This window comes from Corvus cornix, chromosome 2 (assembly GCF_000738735.6).
Source record: "Corvus cornix cornix isolate S_Up_H32 chromosome 2, ASM73873v5, whole genome shotgun sequence".
NCBI lineage: Eukaryota > Metazoa > Chordata > Aves > Passeriformes > Corvidae > Corvus > Corvus cornix.
In genome coordinates this window covers 144886391-144908492 of record NC_046333.1, presented here as the reverse complement: position 1 = coordinate 144908492, position 22102 = coordinate 144886391, and the positions used below count along the sequence as shown (strand labels likewise).

The 22102-nt window shown below is 38.0% G+C and overlaps 1 long non-coding RNA gene across 1 annotated transcript in view; it reads right to left on the bottom strand.

The window, feature by feature from the left end:
- Positions 1–18469: 18469 nt before the first annotated feature.
- LOC120409835 overlaps positions 18470–22102 on the bottom strand; it is a 137380-nt gene continuing 133747 nt past the window's right edge. The window contains exons 2-3 of the long non-coding RNA XR_005601654.1: positions 19758–19838; positions 18470–18805 (exon numbers count right to left, since the gene is read on the bottom strand). This is a non-coding gene — a long non-coding RNA (uncharacterized LOC120409835). The remainder of the gene's footprint in view (positions 18806–19757; positions 19839–22102) is intronic.

Sequence of the window (22102 nt, the reverse complement as noted above, 5' to 3'; positions counted from 1 at the left end):
TTTCTTTTTCCCTGGGAACCAGACTTTTTAAATCTTCTACTACTGACTGATTATATAAACCCATGCAGAAGGTCATTGTTGAAGAGTGTGAAAGTGATAAATAAAAGAAAAAAACCTCACAGGTTTTACACAGTCATCACTTCTTGTTGAATAAGAAGTGAAATATTTAAGGGATAAAAAAAAAAGGCAGCAGAAGAAAAATACAGTGATTCCTTAACAGCTGAGGAGAATCATTGGAATGAAATGCAAAAAGAAAGAACAAAAATCCAATTCTGAGATAAATCCATTCTTCTCTGAATAAAATTGAATATAAAAGTAACCACAACTCTCCTTTCTCCCTTTTGTGTTTCAAGGTTGTAAGGAGAGTACAAATCCTACTAAGTAAACCCTGTGAAGAAAACTCAGCATGTTGCAAAGCTGAATGCTGGGTATCTTGATGCATAGGGAAAGCTTTTTTGTTGCTCTTAGGGACTCAAATGAAGGTGAGTTCTTACACTGCTCTGTATTTCTGACGATATGCTTGACCCTAATTTATGTGTGGTAAAACAGATTAACATCTTCTCCCTAGTTTTAGTACCACTGTTCTTTAAAAGATCTTAAATTAACTTATATTCTGTTTTCCTAATACGTAGTAAGTTAATTTGTGTTTGAAACTACTATTGTGTATCACTAAAGGCCAAATCAAAACCACCACATTTTTCCTTCTAGAGCTAACAGTTGGCTGAGGTGTGCAGGGAATGTTTCTATAAGCCTTATTTTGATAGAATATTTTAATAGTCTACTGCCCAAGTCACAATTAAGGCTATTTGATTAGTTATAATTATTGCTGTGATGTCCTTCAGCCACAAGTATCTAATAACTTAGCTGAGGAATGTGACAGTAAACCAATTACTGTTTCACTGTGACTTGGGATTCATATCCAGATTTATTCTGTTTTGTGGTCCTGTGTTCTAGCACTATTTGTAGTTCCAATTTGTAATAATTTTGAGTCCCAATTCAGCCTTCCTATCATTCAATCATATTTCAGTACCACTAATTGTCAGTTAATGTCTCTGTCATGCAAATCCTATCTGTGAGGATTTTCTTAAATAAACTTCCTACATTTGTATACGAATTTTTATAGATCAAAAATCTGTATTCAATCAAAGTGAGCTTCTAGTAATATTCTTTAGTTTTAAAAATTCATTGTTTAATGTTCTTCAGGATATTTGCTCCAAATTATCATTTTTCTCCATCTTATACTTCCTTTGAACTCTGCTTTTCATTACAGTAAGTAAACTAGAAGTTTCTGAGCAAAAAAATACAAGACGGGGTCCAGTATTTTGGTTAAATGTAGAATAATATCTTACTTTTTAGCTCATAGCATCCTTTAGGAAGGTAAGAAGCAAATGTTAATTGTGATGATGAAACAAAGCAATCCAGTTATTAAGGAGGAGACAAAAAATAGTTTTACTATATGCACTGGTAGATTAGAAAAATTAAGTAAAAATATTCTTATAATAGGTACAGATATTCAAATACATATTAGACAGTCAATTCTACAGATCTGTCACATTAATTTAAAGAAAATGAAAGAAATGTCAAAAAGTATTAAAACCATCATGTTGGGTTTTGATAGTAGCAGCTCATTGTGAGTTAAGATGTGCAAGGTAAACATCAATTTAAAACTTCACTTACTCCACATAGAGAAAAAAATATTTGATGTGTTCTGAAGAGCAGTGTCTAAAGCCCAGTTCAAACAAAAGAAGTGAATTATTGTAGTGCAAAAGCTTGAGGCTAAGCATTTATTGTACCGCTTGCTCAGCTCCAGCCACACCCTGGAGAAAGTTCTCTAGACCGCACTTCCTCCATCCCCTAGTCCCCAGTGCTGTCACATATATCTTTGATGGAACACATTCACAAGGCTAATCATATTTATTCACTTTTGCCTCTTCTCAGTTCCATTTACATCTAAATCCTTTTTCAGTGCTTCCAATATAGTGGAAACTTTTTGCAGTATTCTGGGACAATATTACATTTTCAGTGCTTTGTCACAATCATTCTGACCAATCACACCTGTCTCCATCACGTAGCACATGGCTGTTCTGATTGCCTACCTCATGGTTTACCAGGTGTTCACTGCAGACATTTGGGAGGATGGCCAACATGAAAATTCCTCTGGAGACCTAAGCTAGAAAAACATCTTTTTCTCCCCATTTCTGACTGACAGGTTTCTTAAGACAGTTAAAAATACTGCACAGAATTTCTTCATCATCCTCTCCTATGCTACAAGCTGCCACCACTATTATTCAGATTTTGCATGCTGTATTTTAAGCCTTCTGATTGATTGCATCTCTTGTATATTGTGTGATACAGCTCACCTACCAGTTAGAATGGTAGCAAGTTCCTTGCCATAATTCCTATTAGCTATACATGCTGGTATTAACTGTATGGGGAGAAGCAGATCGTTGCTCTTCAAGGGCTAGGGTTGTCACTGCTGAACTGATTTTAAGACAAGCTGTTTCTCAGAAGACCTGTCATTTGATGCTTAAACAAGGTTAAAACCCAATCTGAAGGGTTTGTCAGAAGGAATCACTTGTGTAGGTATTTTGTTAGTTTTGAGATGCAGCTTAATTAGGTCTTTAATTCCTGAACCACAAACTTTTCTTAAATTAATGAAGAGAAAAAACAAAACAAAACAAAAACCCAAGGCTTTATGCCACCTGGAAGAAATTAAAATAAGTGTCCTCCCCCACTAATCTTATTTCAAGTCACAATAATAAATATGTTCTGTATTCAACAGCTTTGTTAGCCTGCAGCTGAGGGGAGTCCTCTGTGCAAATGAAGTATTTCCAGCACCGATACTTGACAGCAACAAATTAGCAAATCCTGGTAAAATCACCAATATCTGTGATGTATCCCAACTGGTGCTATCAAACTGTGGGCAGTTCTGGGAGATTATATGTATCCTGAGTATTTTGCTGCTGGTTAGAAAGGTATCAAGGGAGTTTAAAAATTACTGCAAGTAGAACATGAGTTTGAAGATCAAATTTTAAATGATGGACAGGAAAAGGAAGGAAATACTGAGTTCTGCTTGTACCCGCTAATCTCTGTACCTGAGAGACTCCACCCCAGTGGTTTCCCTGGCAGCAAGGAGAACACAACAGCCCTACTAGTTCAGACTTCTCCCTGCTGCTGACAGCAAAGGCTCCATATAGGGCAAGGTCCTTTCTCCTGCACTGACCAGTTACCTGCTGGTTAAAATTACACATTTTCAGGAGCTTTCTGCCAGTTTTGAGCTTTATCATCAGGACAAGGAGTTGTAGCAGGACAGGGGTTCCCAGCAGCTGTTGAAGCCAGTTTGTTCCCTGTGTCTTCACGTCCCCATGAAGATAAGCTATGTTTCTTGGATGACGTGGGGTGCAGTGGGTGCCATTGATACACATTATTTTCTAGTTCCGCATTTGAAGTCTATTGTATCATCCCTTTTTACCTATGCTCCCTCTCTTCCCTCACTGCTGTATCACTGAACTCACTCAAATTTCTGCTTTGTACCCCTAGTCTAAGAGCCTTTCTGGCTCAGGGTGCTCCTCTGACCTTTCTTTTCCGGAGGAAATCAATAGGGACAGACATTTACAGACAAATATATGAACACTGCAGAGTGTGAATACGTTGGTTTGTGTCTTCACAGGTTTAACAGCTGTATGGTTAAAGTCAATATGAAATACCTGAAAACACTGAAATGCAGACATCTGATCATCAAAATATAAATCTGCTATGAAAATGCAGACACTGTTTGCTGGTCTAGGAGCTTGACTGCTTTATAATTTAGGTGTCAGATTCCTACTAATACCTTTAACTCCCATCTCATGCTCATTAATTCCTTTTATTTAACAATTCATGACCCTCACCATTTCCTCACAGTTTAATGACTTCAGAGAAAACCTTTCATCCCATTGTTAACCCCCTTCTTTAGCTATTGCCTTTTGCAGAGAGAACACGGTCTGCTAGAGTAGTGGTGCTCATGTTCCCCACATGCTCTGAGGGAGGATTCCCTTAGACATAATTGTAGCTGTCTACTTTCCCCCTGTGGACAAATCAGTCCCAAACCAGCTCAAGTACAAAGATGCACAGTTGGGAATCCAATTGTGCTCTGAAGTCATTAGCAAGACAAAACACTCTGTGGAATTTAGGCTTTCAGAATCTCCTCTGCAAGGAGAATTTCTAAGAAAAACCTGGCAGTTCCAACTGGGAGAGGAATTCCTTCTGCTAAATAGAAGATAAGGAAAGATTAGTTTAGTGACAACAAGCTTGGAGTTAATGCTCTTCAAGTGACAATGTGCTCCTTCAGAGGACTGAATCAAACTATATATATATATATATATATAAAAATTTATTTTCAAATATTGGCATTTCCTATTAAATAATGCTCTCTTTAACTGGAAACATCTTTTAACAAGAGATACCTGTTGTTCACAATATTTTGAATTACAAGTACTATTACCAGCACTATTAATAACCTTATGGCAGTATTCCAAACTCAGAGCAAAATAATGAAATGCCTACATTTGGTATAACATTGAGAACACCAAATTCTTTATGTGGCTTGGCTAAAAAATTGGTCTTTTCCTTCAGTTTCCAATTCACAGGGAAACCTAAACTCATGGAAAGTAAAAGTTCCTGTCACAAGGCTGAAAGCAACATGTACTATCAAAAAAAGCTTCCCAGAGAAAATGAGACAATTCTATCTGTACCCTGAACAGCTAGCCAGTCAGAGTAAAAATTGGCATCTGGTTTATAAAAAAGACAAATTATTCAAAAAATTTGCCCTTGGATCTCATTTGCCCTCACTGCATAATTCCATCACTAAGTGACTGTTACCAATGGGAAGAAATATCTGTACACATTAAATTTGTTAGTTATCAGTGCTCATGGATCATTTCATCGTTTGGTTATACTGATGGAAATAATGCCAAAAAGAGCCTGTGATTTCAATGTTGTTAAAGGGGAATGTTGACATAAATATAAAGAAGAGGAAATATATATGCAAAGCAAAAATTGTTTTTCCCCTGGGCTGGGCAGGAGGGAATGGGTTAAACCATCCAAAAAACTCCAAGTCTAACACTTTAAACAATGAAAAGAAGCGCTCAAATTCTTAATGAAATCATGTCCTGAAAAGGATGAAAGTGTTAATATACTTAAGGTTACATTTGCAACACAAATTGCACTGCAGTTGATGGGGAAGTCATTATTTCGGCCACTTTGAGCAAGATTTTTTCTTAGTAAGAGTCACAGTGGGAGTGTTGAGCATGCCTTAAAATGCGAACCTCATGTAAGTTCTTCATTGAGAATCACACACTTTGTAGGCAAAGCAAACAAACAAAACCAAAAACCACCACCCCTTCACCCTCCTTACTCCAGGTTACAAGAATTTGAATAAAGAAGAAGTGGAAGCTGAGGCAATTTGAAATTTGGCTAAAGCCAAGTCAGAGGACTCTCACGAAGGCAACCTATGCTGGCTCAGGAATTAAATAACTCTGTGATCTCCATTTTCTAGGAACAATGTTGTTCTCTCAACTACACCTTTTTTCCTAGACGAAATTCTGAAATATTCCTAGATTAGAGGGATAGTTGATGTAACATTCTTATCACTGCTTTTAAATAATCTGTAGATTATACTTTTCATTTTAAGTAATTTATTCTGTGTTTATTAGAATGAATAGGCCACATATTTACCTAGACTCTCTGCGTTACATTGATCAATATTTAAAAATTGGAAGCAAACTACTGTTACTTCATTAAATGGCAAAAATTTTGGAAAGAGGATTATTGCTTTTATTGTTGTTATTATTATCTTCAGATACCACTTAACTAAGAGAAGAAATTATAAAATAAAACCCAGGTCCTTTTATAGGTTAAAAATTGGCATTTTTTTGGCCAGACTTTAAATTAGTTTCTTCCTCCCAGTTCATTTGAAAGAGTTGATTTTAACTACTGTATGAAAACAAAATTGCATCTGTTTCACACAAAAATTATGTTTATTTTGGCATAGCTTTCAGATGGAGCTACCCAACAGGGGTCCCACTCCAGCTGAAGAGATGCTCCTCTGGGACTAAAGATCCATTGCAGTGAGTTTCAGCTTTCCTTGAAGCAAATGACTCACAGCAGGTTTTATTTCAGCCTTTTATCATTTTGTTTGTTTGTTTGGGGTTCTTTTTGGTTTTTGGTTTTTTGTTAACTTGAATTGTTAGAAGTTTAATTTAATTTTTTTCTGTCCATTTTCCAACATCAGCCTACTAACCACAGTGGATCTGTGACTGCTTCATGAGCAACAAAAACCCCATTTCAATAGGATACAGGTCTCCAGAAGGCTCTTAAAATAACCACATGTCCTTGAGTTGATCCCAGTAAGCCAGTGCTTATGGTTCAGAGCTCTTAGAGCTCTTAGGTCCTTGCATTGCAAATACATTCATACAAATTTAGGTGAGTATGAATAAGACAGACTTAAAATAATTTAGATTCTGCCTACTAGTTTAAGTGGTCTCTTCTGGGCAGTTAAATTTATTTTGGTTACGAATTGCTGTGTGTTTCTTAGTGTGGAGAAGGTCTGGCATGCTGGTAAATTCTTAAGGTGGAACCGTGTCCTGATAGAATTAATTAATGTTGCTTGTTCATTATGTTAATACCAATGTGTGTGACAAAAAAAGAAAAAGAAGGAAAAAAAAGGCATGAAAGGACAATTTTTAAAAAATCAGCAGATGGGTGGATCTGAAGGCTTTTTGGTGTGAGGCTGCTATCTGTAGATAGTTATCTCACATGGCAGCCCTGTGTTTTAAGAAGCAGAAAAGTTTTCAGTTTGCGATTACATACATATGGTAGCAGAAGAGGCCCTTGGGGCTGTTGCAGAGACCTCACAGGAAGCTCAGAGCTTCAATCCAGGGCATGGGGGAGGAGGAGGGATGCATGGAACTCAAGACTCAGAGATAGGAAACAATTATCATTCAGCTGGCAAAAGGCTAAAAATGTCCCTCAGCAACATTCCCGGGATACCCCAGGGCAAGACTTGCCAGTGGAGGGAAGACAAGGAAAACGGAAACTAATTGTTTCACCCAGGCTGAATTTCACATCCTATTACAAACTCTAGCAAACCCTATTTTCAGTGAGTGGGTGCTCCAAAACACAGTTTGAAAGAAACAAAAATTAGCAGCAACTTTTGGCATGTTTAATTTTGAGTGACATGCTCGTTGTGTGGCTAACTTGTATAGTCTGGGTAAAGAAATAAGCATCATATGGGCTAAGGATATGATTTATATACATCTATTTCTAAGCAGGTTTTGGGGCTGACCTGGTGCTTTGCAAAGAAAATGAAGAGTTAATAGTTTAGCCTCGATAATTTAGAAAATATAGAAAGTATCAAAATATTATTTAACAGTGAACTAAATGACTAAAATTTGACATAAAAACAAATAAAGTTTTGAGAAATTAATATTCTTTATTGTTTGACAGTGAAAAATGTTTGTCAGGATCAAAAGTAATCATTAATGCAGTTGGAGAATTGAAGAACCTATTATTTGCACAGCTCATCTACATATATGTCAGCATGTAAAGAGAAAAAAAATATTTCAAATTTTCTTTAAATTTTCAATATTCAATTTTTCTTTAAATAATGCAGAAGTGAAAACAGATCTAACAATGGTGTGTGTGTGTTGTGGAAGAAAATGAAATTTCTTAGATGTATATGGTTCATGTGGAATATGAAGACAGCCAAACCACCACATAGATTTCCTGGGACAGCCACAATTTTTCTCAATAGTTGCATTTAAGTGTCATTCCTTCTTTTTTAACAGTTATTTGTGTCTCTTAGTGTTCCTAGAGACTGTTTAAACAAAGATTTCGTTTAACATTATTGTCCGTTGTCCAACTATGACAATCTTGAGGCTTCAAGGATAAAATAATTCACCTCCATCTGAGGAAATCTAATGTGAGAAGCTCTACAACAGGAGAGGTTAGGATGAGATTACTGCCCACTTAAAGATACGTTTTTCTTTTCTGCCTCAACAGATACAAAGATGAGGAGTTCTAATATTCTCCATTTAATTGTCAGAGGCAGATGCTGTAGTCAGATGAGGACAAGGTCATCAATTTGAATTATGCATTAACCTCCTAGGACTGTTGTTTCCTTTCTGACAAAAATTTCTACCAAGTATTGTAGCAACAGAAAAATGGAATAGGGATGATAATCTGTAACTTCCCACCATCTACTAAATCACTGTCCATTCACTTTTCAGGAGAGTTTTTAAAAAAAAACATTCATTGAACCAGAACGCTTTTGTTTCTCAATGCCCACCTCATATTTGTCTTCCCTTAGCAATAAAAATGCTGAATACTATTTGAAGCTTTTGAAAAAGTGGTCTTCGGGAGATATTTCAGTCTTCTACAGTGGACTGAGATTTGTCACAGGAAGCTGGAAGATTACTATGCTGTAACATCAATGAACCCAACCAAAAATTAATGAATAGTGCTCCAAGAGGCTAGTATTCACTATGTTTCATTATCACCATTTGCAACGCTGTGGGTAAGTCTTGGATAATAATTGTCACAAAACTCTGCTACATTCTCAGTCATGGAAAAACATGTGGTGAATATATTTATTTTTTACTCCAGTGATGTCAGTCCTATATTAGCCGGATGTGAACTCAGTCCCATGAGCCCACTTCCATCCATGTGATCACTAACATGTTTCAGCAGACAATCTCCATCATGTTCTGATGCAACAGGACACTTTTTCCAGAAGCTGTGTTAACTCATGGGGAGGACGTGTTCTGACTGTGCTTTCTAGACTGAATACTGAAACATTTCTTAGACTTTCTCCTCTGTCTGTTGTGTAATACCATTGCCCCATTTTTATCCTGCGTTTTATCCTACCACCTTATTGGCCAAGAGACCTTTCCTCCACTGCAATTAACTTTAACATTGGGAACTACCAGTCTTGCTCTCTTGTCTTCAGCATAGAGTAAGCAGGTCTCCAGCTTTGATTTGGAACATTTAATGCTATCTTTCCAAAAACATTCAACCTTATGTTTCCAAAATATAAAGCGTACTTATTGCCCTCCTGAAGATTTAAATGCTTATATCCAAGTACTGGGATGATGCAAGAGGGGAAAAGCTCTTTATGAGCCAAAGTTTGTGAATCTTTTTAAAGGACTTCTCTGGAAAATGGAATATTTCTGAAAAATAACCATGACTATTTTAACTGAAAATTTCCAGCATTCCACATCACCCAGGCTCAAGGGTCATGCTCTCTCAAGTTTGTCACTCCTCTCAGAAATTACCTCTATTCATTGGCATTTATTTAGAGGGCCTGTTAACTCTTAATGTGGTAAATGTCTCAGGAAGTACAAGTAAGGACACACAGTGAATATAGACACAAGACTGCTGTTATGCAGCCCTTCCACCTATTTTCACTTAAAGAATAAAAATTCATGAATAATAAGCTACATTACATATTTGCCATCCAGGATGCCTATCCCAGATCCACAAGTGCATTATGAGAGACCTCACTAAACAGCATTTTTCTTTCAAGTCCTGATGTGTGAGTAAACGTTCACCTTCGGGGAGATGGCCCAAATTTTTAAGTTTCATTAAACGTGCCTCAGAACAAAACCTCTGTTTCTTAGAAAGAAAATCATATGATTAGTGGAAAAGCATCTTTTGTGCCTAGAGTTCCAGTTTGAATCATTTCCATAGGTAGAGAAATAATTCCCCAGAACCTGGTAGAAATAGCAATTCAAGATACTTAATTTCTCTGCCTGCTGCACTTGTTGGCGCCTACCTTGTAGCTCCTACACCAGTTGAGTGAGTTACATACCTTTGCAACTCATGCAAACCCTAAACTTCTTTTCCCTTTTAGCTCTGGAGCAGACAGAAAAGGTATCAGACATCTTAGGGGAAACAGCAGTGAGCGATGTTCTCCTACATGGATTCACTCACTCATTGATATTCTGTTATTTTGGGATATGCTCTGTGCCGAGTGCTCTTACAGCAGCACTGCAAGGCCTTTTTTATGTGAGAACACTTCATGAACTGCATGAAGGAAATGGTAATAGCAAATCACAGAGAATACATATTTAGCATATTTTCCATGAACTCCAGAAAGAGCTGAGGGATACTCACAGTAGCTTGGCTTGTTCAAAGTGAGTACTGTAAGCACACAACTGCCCTTCATTCACTCCCTTCCCAAACAAGTTAAGACCTTTATGCTAGAAACATGCTGCTCTTTAAAATCTTGAAGTTGAATTCTGTTGGAATTTGGGGGTGTAGGATTTTGCTTGTTTGTTGGGGTTTTTGTGATTATTTGGTTGGGTTTTTTCCTTAAGAAAACAGGATTATATGACTAGGAGGAAGTATTATAGTTTTCTTGAAGAGCTGCCAAGCACAAAAAACTCAAAGTTAATTTTGAAGTACAACCAGTAGAAAGTGAAATTAAGACTTCATCTCCAACCCTGGTAATATCATTTTGTACCTGCAGTAAAAGATAATTCCAGAATGCAAAATGCAGGCATAGCTGTCAGTGTATGTTCTTTTGCCCAAACATTTGTGTGTGATGATAGGAAAGCCAAAAATGGGTTGACTTTGAGATATTCATCAACATATTTACTTCTTTTGAAATTCTGGGTACTTGCAATACCTAGAAAGTTAGCTTTGTGCTTGCTTTATCTCAGTATTTATCCACTAGCTGACAAGAATACTTTCCTACTTTGTAAAGATAATAATCGGAGTAGGTTTGATTTGATTTAACCCATCTCACTTTTCCACTAAGGCAGCTAGATTCTGGCATGGAATAAACTTCTATTTTCCCATTTAAATCCCACTTTAAAAAAATTATATATATATATATAGGCATTCAGATAAACATTCAGATTTTAAAGTGGGGGTTGTGAAGGAAAGAGATCAACAGCAAGGAAAAGAACAGTCACAGAAAAGATCATCTCTGTACTACGAATTTCTGCTTTGTTAGTGACATTCAGAAAAACACATATGAAAGTGAAGGAAAAATTTCTAGTAGAAAAATAGATATTATTCCCGTATAACTAGCTAGAGATATGTTCCCATTTTTATATTCATTATGCAGTTATCATGGATTGCTGTGTTATTTCACCACTCCAATATAAGTGACAGCTTTTTGCATGAGGAAACCTGCCTTCAAACTAGTCCATGCTGTGGTAGAATACAAAACAATATGCAAGTTAATTATGTTCACAAAGTTCTCGCTGTTTTACAGTGTATCAAGACAGTTTGATCTAAAGTTAATTACTCCTGAATTTAACTTCCCAGCTGTGATTTGTGTATTGATTTATAAATAAATCTATAGAAGATGCAAAGATTTATGGCTTTGCTATGTTTGGCCTTCAAAGTTGGTAATTTTTGCTACTGATTTATGTGACATCTTGCTTATCAGTCATGTCCTTCTAACTATTCAGCTAATAAAATTGCAGTTATTTATTAGGGACTATCTTATATGCATTAAATGTCACAAACTGGCAGTAAAGGTAAGTTAAACCAATTGGTTAATCAAAACACCAACACACTGAAAACAAGAACTTAGAAACTGGGCTTCAGAATGCACAATGAAGTCTTAAACTTGATTTTAAAACAATAAATCTTTGCGGGATTATGGTTTCAGGCACCTGAATAAATCACCTGCTCATTCTACATGCTAAGCATCTATCAGGTCCCAATGGCATGAAGGAAATTTGTTGAAGGCTAAACATTTTTTTAAATTGAGGAATCTTATTCACAAGCCTAAAATAAAGGTTAGAGAATTAGCTGAAAGGATCCACTATTTCTTTTAGTAGCAACATGTGCTATAAAAATAACTATTAACTTCAAGCTTTGTATATTTTATTTGGCAATGGGATCTTTAGGCTTGGTTGATCTATTAGGTTCCACTTAGTTAAAATTAAGAAAGAATAAAAGCTTTTATGAAAAATAAATATTAAAAATATCAGTTAAAACATCGCCTGTCTCTCACCACCCACACTTCACAGCTTTGCACAGAAATACAGCTGAAGAACAACACATGAAGGAATGGAAATGGAGTGCGCCATTTTCCTTCTCAAGCTGCATGGCGTGGTGAATGTGAGAACATGTATTCTGAAAAAAAAAAATTATAAGCAAAACACACAATACTCACCTTTGTGGAAAAAAAGTAGGGAAGAAAGCCACAGACTAACCAGCACAGCTGTAGCAATCTGTCTTTTCTAAACTTAAATGAGCAGCCACCTTAAAAGCATCCTGGAAAGAAATGTCAGCCCTTCAGTGGAAAGCTGAAGTAGGTAGTTAAGCAAGGAGAGAATATCTGTAGTAATTTAATTCCTAAAGCTTACTTGCTTATTAGTTTTATTAGAAAATGAAAGTGAAATGTATAGTCAAGACTTCCTATTTCCCCCTCCCATCCTCTCTCTCTTTCCCCCTCAATCTCATCCTCTTTCCTAAAAAAACACCCACAAACTGCCTGGGACACAGCACACAGATTTTAAGAACTTGATTTGGCAAAAGTATAATTGTCTGCTTATTGCCCTTAGATTTTAGTCAAGGGATAGTAGTACTAACTTGGTTATCAAAGAGAAAATGGAAGTAAATATGGGGCAGCCCTGCAGGGATTTGATCTCAACAGATCAATGATCTCAATGGATCTCTTCCCACCTCAGGAACTCCATGCTTCTGTAAGTACAGTAATCTTCATGTCCTCTGGTAAAAGGAACCACTCACTCCTGTCCACATGGAGCAGGACACTCCTTTCTAAGAAAATTGGTCAGGCATGTGTGGTCTTACCTCATACCAGATAGCTGAGCTTCTTCCTGCCCATCTTTGTTAGAACCTGCAGAGACTTTCACTAAACTTTGCAAAATCCATATGGATGGAGGAGAAAGGTTCACTCTGCTTATACCTATACCTTATAGGTAACCAAAGCAAGTGCTTTGAATTGCCCTCTGGAAGCACTTCCCTCTTTCCATTTGGTTATTGGAGGACAAAGGTTTTGACTCAGGTACTCTGAGGCACAATCAAGATAATGGCCTGATTCAGAGCCTGAAATAGCCTGGTAAATACACCCCACATGAGCAATGGGCAGGCTTTCCTCACCTGGTTGCATAGACAATTTTATTTGTGTAAGTTCATTAGCTCTTAATAAAGAACCTTGTCTAGTGCTGTAAAACTGCTTAGCCCAGCCTACATAAAGCAAAACTTTGTAATGAAGTGACTCTCTAACGAGAAACTTTCTCCAGAGCACCCTTCAGATCAAGAGCCCTGAAGGCAAAGGGTGATTATGACAAAATTACACATCACCTAATCAATTAGGTATGATCATTGCAATTGTCCTTACCTGGAAACCATTATGCCCCACATCCCTTTAGAAATTTACTCCTGCAGTCCTGGGTCTTCAAGGAGGTGCTGTGACAGCAATAGATCAGCTAAAAGGCAGCAAGGGGTGTTTAGTTACCAGTCACCTGGGGTGAAAATCAGGAGATTGTATTGTCTCAGGAATATGGGTTTTTTTGTTTGTGACTATGAGAAGTATGTATTTTACCTTGCTGTCCACCTTTAAGTGGAGAAGACTATGCCATCTCTGTGTTGCTAGGAGAGGATAAAGCTCTAACTGCAAAGATCAGATAATGTAACAAAGATGGACACCTCGGAAATTAACACAGAACACTGTGATCTTTGTCAAATTTAAATATTTGATTTCCAAAAGACACTGAATTACCTCCAGAGGGATCTTACAAAAAAATGGTGAGTCAATCAACAGTAAAGGAAAATCTAACAAAATTGAAAGCAAAAATGACATTTTTAGTTTTCCTTGACAAAGATCCAGGGTATTTTTCATTAGCATGCCCATCAGTACTAGATGCAGAGTATTCATCAATATGTCATGGGAGGATGGTAATTCACGCTGGACCAGTTACTCCTTCCTTAAGTATTTATGCTCTTTCTTAATTGGACATGCTTAAGCATGACATGAATTTTTCTGTTTTCATACTGTCTTTGCAACAAAACAGATTCTTTACTCTTGGTTTCTGGGAAGGCATCATAACCAGCCATGGGTTTTTTTGGAGGAGCTGGTCTTGCTGGGCATGTAAGTAATTTTGGAAAAAAAAAAAGTCATTTACTAAGTGCTAATACAAATGTAGGAATCTGGCCTCTGTTATTTCTAGCCTTCTGACATTAGTCTTGATAAAAGCAGTGTTCACACTGGGATAGCACTCTAGCTGAATAACAACAGATAGCACTGGGATAGATCTGTTGGCTGTAGCAGAGACAAGATCTCAGGCCTGGAGCAGAAATACTTTGGTCATTCAAGAATACTAGAAAATAAAATTTTTAAGCAGCATCTGAAGAGGAGAGAAGAAAGTGTTTGGAGAGCAAGGATTAGATTAATTTAGAGAAAATATAGTTTCTGTGTGTGTACGGTGCATCTCTGAGGGTACGACATGAGTTCTGAATATGTGTGTGGATTACAGATGGGCAAAATGTGCTGGTTTCAGACCATGAAAGGTTCGATGAACTTTTGCATTGGTTCCAGTTGTGATCCTTAATGCCAACAGCAAAGTGATACAGTGAAGCTTCAGACATTATTAGAAGCTGTGTAATGTCAAACAATGATTTGTAGAGGCACTTGCATTTCAGCGCTTGAAGGCACTGAGGCCAGGCATATTTTGATGCCAGTGAAGACAGGAAACAACAAAAGAGGAGCAATGTCTGGGGAAGGGAGAAAAGAGGAGAAACACAGAAGATGCACATTTGAAAGGTTCTGTTCTCAGGAAGATTTCCAAAACCCTTCACAGTATAGATAAACATATATCTATCTCCCTTTAATTCTAAATTAGCTTCTCGGTTTTCTACTGAAGAAGAACATAAAGGAACGTCTTATAAGTGTCAGTGCTGGTAGGATGTCTGAAGTGAAAAGGTGAGGTAAGAAAGGGAGGAGGTTTTAGGGTGGAGTGAGAGGGGGAAGAGTGGAAGGAGTGAAAAATCATCTCTAGTTCTAATTGATAAGATAGAAAGCATGTATGGGGAAAGGAAGGGTGAGGAAAATGGCCTAAGTTTGTTTCCAGAGACTGTCTGGAAGGTAAAGGTAAGTCCTGGTTAGAAATTAAAGAGGTCTGGAAAATTTTACCAGGTGCCAAAAGATGCGGGAGAGGAGGGGGAGAAAAGAACAGTTATCACAAGTAACTGTTGTGATAAGGATGTTTCCGCTTCTGAATCATGTCACAAGTGAGTATGATGTTTGAGGCAAGGCATAAGAGAAAACACGTATAGGAAAAAGGCTCACACTTTGAAACCCAAAATATCATATCAGTCCATTGCAGTAACACCCTGATTTCCAGTGAGCAGAATCACTTTGATAGCTTCTCTCTCAGTCCTCGGAATCATTAAGAATTAGCAGATTACTTCCTTCTGTAATTACTTTAATCATATTTGTTCTGTGGTTATCTGTTGTTAATAGAGCTCTTTGATCTTCTTAACTGCCTCCCGTGCAATTAGACAGTGGTGTAAAACACATGGATAATACTTTGCTAACGATGCAGTATTTGCACAGAGGAAGATGTGAGAGCACATGGTAACTCTCTATGAGGTTTTGACTGAATATGTTGCAGACATATTTTACCATGTTTATTTTGTTGTTAACTGAACATCACGCATAATTGCTTGTTACATCGTTAATTGCTTTGCTTACAGCCAAGAGGTTCAATTAGATCCTGCTAATATTACAGAATGTTTCTTTGTTCTGAACTGGGTCAGATTCCAGCATGTTTATGTGTTGACCCTGTTGCCTTGTTTAAATGTTGCGGTTTTGCAGCAATGACACTTCGAAGAATTGCACTCCTTGCAGCAAGAAACATCACCCAGGAATCTCTGTCCTATTGATATTTGGTGCCTTCTTTTGGGTCATATAATCCACTCCTATATCCTATGCTACACAATTCTGGGTGGTCATCTTCCCTGGAATTTTTAGATGTAGCAGGTGACTAATTCCTGATTTCTTTTTCAGAAGCTGCCATCTTGACCTTCTCACCTGGAATTAAACTACCCAAACAAAGGTATTGCGCAATTTCACGTCCAAACCACCTTGTCAAGACATTCACTCTCTATCTGAAATCTGTTCATGAACTTCAGAAAACTTACAGATGGATGGAAGAAGCCAAATGTCACAAGAACTTAAAAACATGCCTGTGAGTCAGAACAATGGTGCACCCAGATCAGTATTCTGCTTCCAAGTTCTGCACAAATAGATGAACATGCACACTTGCAAGAAGGGCATGAAAAAATGGTCACTAGTGTAATGAAAAAGAGTGAGAAGAAGACAAAGGAGAATATGGAAGCATCTTAGGCTATTCATGTCTGATGGCTAATGTAGGTCTACCTGAGTATAAGAATTTCTTTCAAGACTGAGCATTATGAAGTGATACATGAGTTACTCTGGAGAATTCTGGTAAGGAGGTGCCACAAACTAAGAATTCAGTCCATCCTACACTCCCTGTATATATTCAAATCATAATTGGACTGAATAACTCAAAAGGCATGTGTGTCTCCATGTTGAATAGAGAGGGAACCCATAGTTAATACAGTTCTGACTTTAATGTTTCTGATACATGTTTCAAGCTCCTGGCCTGAAGCTGGTTTCCCAGTATTTTGCCCATCTGGAATGTTTTCTCTGTCAGTAAAACACATAATTACTAAAAGAAGAAGAAGAAAAAAACAAAACCAACAAATCAACCTAGATTTGATTCTATGAGTATTTCTAAATGTACCTCTATAACAAAAAAAAATTCCTCAGTGAAGACGTGCTCTGTAGCAACATTCCAAGCAGTACACAACTAGTTGTCAAAGCAGTATAATTTGTTTTTCAAAAGGCAAGTCTAAATATCTACTAATCGCCATGTTTTTCCGCAGGAGAGACAAGCAAGATTTTTCTCTGCAAGTTAAGGGCAGGCAGACAGTACCAAGAAAAACAGAGAATTGTTTGTAACTTGAACCAGAATGAGCAGAGCAGTCTTTTATCTGAAATGAATAATGTAACATTGCCCAGAATGTAAACTACTGAGTTTTACAGTGGAGTATTTAAGAGCTGATTTTTTTGTTACAGTAGGCACTACAGATGAACCTTTGGAAAGGATAAATTAATCAGGCCCTTCCCTGAAATAGTCAAAATACACAAATTCCTTGCCTGGATTGTGGAGCAGCAGGAAAGAGTGATATTTCATTACTTTTTAATTAATATTTCTATACAACAGAGTGGGGATTTTGTCCTTTCTTTCCTCCATCTTTTAAACAATACTCCTCCTTTCAGTTAGAGGCTTTCTGATCAGGGAAATTTGATTGCTTTTATGTTGTAGATGGACCTTACACTCTATCAGAATACAGAAGAGGACACAAAATGTAGGAGGTAGTATACTGAGACGTTGTGATTTTGTAGTAATTTTATCAGTGTTGAACCTGCACTTTGTTGTGTAGCCTAGAACAGATTCTGCCAATATAACTCACACCAATGCCAAAAGGGAGCTCTAATCCAATGGTGTCATTCTTAAGTGCAAGCTATGACATTGTATCAACATGGCAGAACTTAACTGAGGTTATTCACCATCTCTGTGCTTCCATGGTGGGTTCTACTGTGTCTGCTGCTTTGACAGTAGAGTGTTTCAGGTCTTCCATCCGGTATTACACTGTTTTTCACCAGCTTCTCTTCAACAAAAGGCTAGACTGAACTACTCTAAACAAGAGGTCAGCTGGACAGAACCTCATTGGTTTGCAAAGTAATCAAGTCACTGGATTTTATATTAACATATTTCCTCTAAATGCCATACCATGGAATACAGTAAGTGGGATTCCAACTGAGCTGATGGTTTTGCTAAAATATGAGGATACTCCTAGTGCCCCAGCTGTTTTGCAGATCACCGTATGAGTGCTGTTCTGATAGACCTAAATCACTGTAGCCAGTGTGTGGAACAACGTCTCTGAGAACAAAATCTGAAGACAGCTGAAAGCAGGCAGGGCAACAAGCTTTTTGTTTATGAGTCTAGTGAGCATGATGGATTCTGTTCTACAGATTCCACTGGTTACTTCAGCTCCAGGCTGCAGTAAACATGAAGGTGGGTATTTTCCTGAAGGCCAGGTATTGGCCTGTTATTCAGTGGATAACATAGTATAATTAATTTTAGGATAATTAATTTTGGCAGTAAGAGGGTTCAAAATGAATTTAAGCCTTCAGTTAATCCTAATAGGTGCTGCTGAATCCATTTATCACCACCCCTTGCGACTGGCAGCCAACACAAAACCCTGTAGTAAATGCAAAACTGGCTGCTTGCCCACAGAACTGGCAGGCTCTGAGACACTGAATGAATGAGAACATGAAGCAAGCAAGAGAACTTTGATTTTATATGCAAGAGCCCACTGGAGCTCCAGCAAAACTCTGTTGTGTTCAAATGTCCCTGCTAACACAACACAATAAGCTGACAAGACACAGCAAATCCACTTGACTAAAAATAAAACTGAAATCCAACACAATATGCTTGCAATTGCAAGATGAGCATTTTTTCAGCCTAAGAGAAACTCTGTAATTATTCCAGGGATAGGATGGAGGCAGAGGACAGGAAAATTGGGATGGCTGGATTATTCATTGCAGTCTGTCCTACTGTTTGCATTATACTTGGTTTATGTTGTCCATCTTACTTGAGAACTGGATGAAGATTTAATTTGAATGGAGGTTGCCATTTCCATGGAGAAAATCAGTAATAGTTGTGCTTTGCTTGGATTCACAGGTAGCATGCTGAGAAAATGGAAAAAAATCATTATATTTTATTTTATTTTCAGAAAATAGGTATTCTTGTTTTTATAGTAGTGCTGAGGAGTATCAAACAGGAGTAGAATTCTATAGCCAGATACTGCACATACAAACATTAAAAGAGAGGTACGAGGTATAAGCTATTGCTTTCTTTATGCTACACTTGATGGGCAGAGAATGACTGATGATTTGCTCAAGATCACACTCAAGAAATACATAGCAGAGCCTAGAACCAGACCCACATACACTAGACAGAAATGAACCATGATCAGGGGTTGCAGCTGATATCCAGTAAATCTAGGTCTATGGCTCCAGATACAAATACAAATACATCTACATGTTGTTTTTTAAAATATCTCAGCACCAATCACTAAATTAATTGCTGCCTAATCTCAGACTCCGGATGATTCTGTTTAGTCCATGTAATACGCAAGGGAAGTCTGAGGTAGAGGTACCTGATGCTTATCTACATCACTTTACCTATTACCAGGAATGAGTAAATCCCCTGAAAAATTCAAGTTGTTTACTCATACAGTCTCAGTCACATAGCAAACATTTCCAAGAACTTCCTGAAGGTTAAAATAACTGGTATTTTCAGTGTCCTAATGATGGGAGGAAGGAGGACCTTCCAGTAACTGAAGGACCAACTGAAAACTTCTGTTACTTGTTGGGATTCAGGAAACATGACATAAGTAAACAAGAAGCACTACTTTCTGAGGTATGCTCTGTATTGAAACTCAGCTTTTAGTCCTAGAACTGTCACAACTTATTTTTCATTAATAGTGTCAATGATGCATAACTCATCTCTATCTCAAGAAGAGGGAATAGTCTAGCTTGGATTTCACTTTCTGCTCCACTTCATTTCCTGGCTGTATATAATACTGAACCTTCTAAAAATAGCCTGATAATTAAAACACATTATAATTTCCTGACTCACCATCTGGATTTGACCTACTTCTGGATTAAACTTTGACAGCAGCGGGGATGGTGTTCAGGATCTGCTCTTGCAAAAAAACACCTGCATCATAGAAGAGAATTACTTAATGTGAGATCGTAACATAAGACAACACACTGGATTGCTGAGTCAGTTTTCAGCACATGGAAATGACTGGATCATCAAAATTCCTTCAAATTGGGTATCACATAAGAGGCAGCATCACCATTTGAAGTAAAATAGTCTTCTGGGACTGTGTGAAAGGTTCAATTCTCCATATGAAAACACTTCCTATGCTAGTGAAAAATTTCCCTTGTGACTTCCTGCTGACTCCAGTGTGGTGACTCTTGAGCCTTGTAAATAATGAAAGAATTCCTTCATCCAAGTAAAGCCTTTCCTATAAAGTATACCTCATTCAAGCCGCCAACAAAAATGTTTCTGCGATAATGAATACTTGGTTTCAGCTTCTTAGACTTCCTGATATCCTGAAGGCTGTTTAGCATGCTGCTTTTGTCCATGCCTCCATGCCCTGGAGATCTTAGTAATTAAGCCAGAAGGATTTATTAAGGTTTCCTAGGGTGGCCCAGCAGTATATTTGAGGTGACAGTTTCAGATCAGTTCCACTCCTCTGAAGCACATATTCAATGCACACACTTCTGATCAGAGAGAGATGACAGTACCAGAAGTCTGTATGCTTCCTTCTCTCATTTTGTCACAAAATTGCTATGGGTACAGGTAGGTCACACAGAGAAGCAAGCAAACCATAGATACACAGTTCTAGTTCCTATCTCTTTTACTCCATCATAGTAAAGATATCATGTTAGTGCTAAACTGAGCAGCTCTCCATCATGCAGGAAAACAGCACACTTATCTGGAAGACACAAAACTACCTGCTAAATTTTATACCCTGACACTGAATTAAGAGCTCAAATGATGACTTACTGATTAGTGCTTTGGATAACTCATGTGCATGTGGTGGAACTTGATGGTCAGAGGACAAGCTGAGGGCTACAGAAATCAACAAGTCTCTCTTGGTGAGCACAACAGGTTATGAACTACACACTGAAGCTGAGTAATCCAGAAAGAGCTCAGTTCTGATCTAGCCACCACCATTATTGTCTTCTTTCCAAAATAAGGACCAGGATGCTGTGTTTGGGTGTTTGCACTTCCCACCTTGCTTCCCAGGCATTTCACCTTGCATGGGGCACCCACAGCTTCTGGGATCTATAACATTTTGAGCAAAGGTCAAAAATCTCAGTAAGTCTGCTCAGTACCCTCAAGGTGTTTTAGTAACTTTCCAAACACTAGTTTGTAATGTAACACCCATTACCTAAAAGACAGGGGAAATATTTGCTATTTTTTTTTCCTTTACCAAATTTCTTTTTGACCGCTACTGAAGAGAGGAAAAGATATATGCTCAGATGCCTTTTGCCCTCAGAAATAATGACATTGTAAAAGTCTGGGATCTGGAAAGGAGTCATGAATACATCAGAGGCTGGAGACAGAAGGCTTTTCATCAGTGTGGCTGTTCCCTGACTTCTGACCACACATGATATAAAATGACAGGAGTCTGTCTTTGGAAGAACTCTTTTCTTTCTTTATCCTGGCAGGGCAGGGAAAACTCAAGACATCTGGTAGAGGGATACATCAGTGTGGTGAAGTGGAGGATGAAATCTCTGTCAAGCTTGTCACTTCATGGGGCAGCTAGTCATGTACAAATCACAGTCAATTTACTTCTATTTGGGAGCAGCTGTTTACATTAACGATGAAAAATGTCCCTGAGTGAGGGGAGAATGTTCACTCAGAGACACAGGCACAGTGTCAAGGGTTTGGCTGGCCATGTTACAGGCTCCTTGGGGACTGGGATCCTCAAGGAGGCCACATCCCTCAGCATCTCCCCAGAGTGTGCAGTGAGAAAGACTCATAGAAGCCCCAGACCTCTACCCTAGGAGGTCCAGCTCTCCTTTTGGGCTGCATTTTCCTATCCTTGATGGACACAGCTGATCTCTCAGGTTCTAGAGCCACTGATCTCTCACAGAAACATTGAAGCCCTCTGCTTCTCTTTGCTAGTCCTCCCCAACCCCGGCCTGATCTCTCACATGATCTCAACATCAGCATTTGTCTCAGCTGATGCAGCAGGAAGTCAACATGGACCATCTCCCTGTGTCAGCTACAGAGGAGCTGCAGGACTTGGCTTGTCTCTGATCTCTACTGAAATAATGTGTTTGAATTAGGAACAGAAGAACCAGAACAGATGGAAGAGAGTAAAATTAACAGTATGCAGAGCTGAAAGAGAGTGTGACCTAGCACTCACTCTGGTGAAACATCTGTGAAAATGAGGAGGTCAT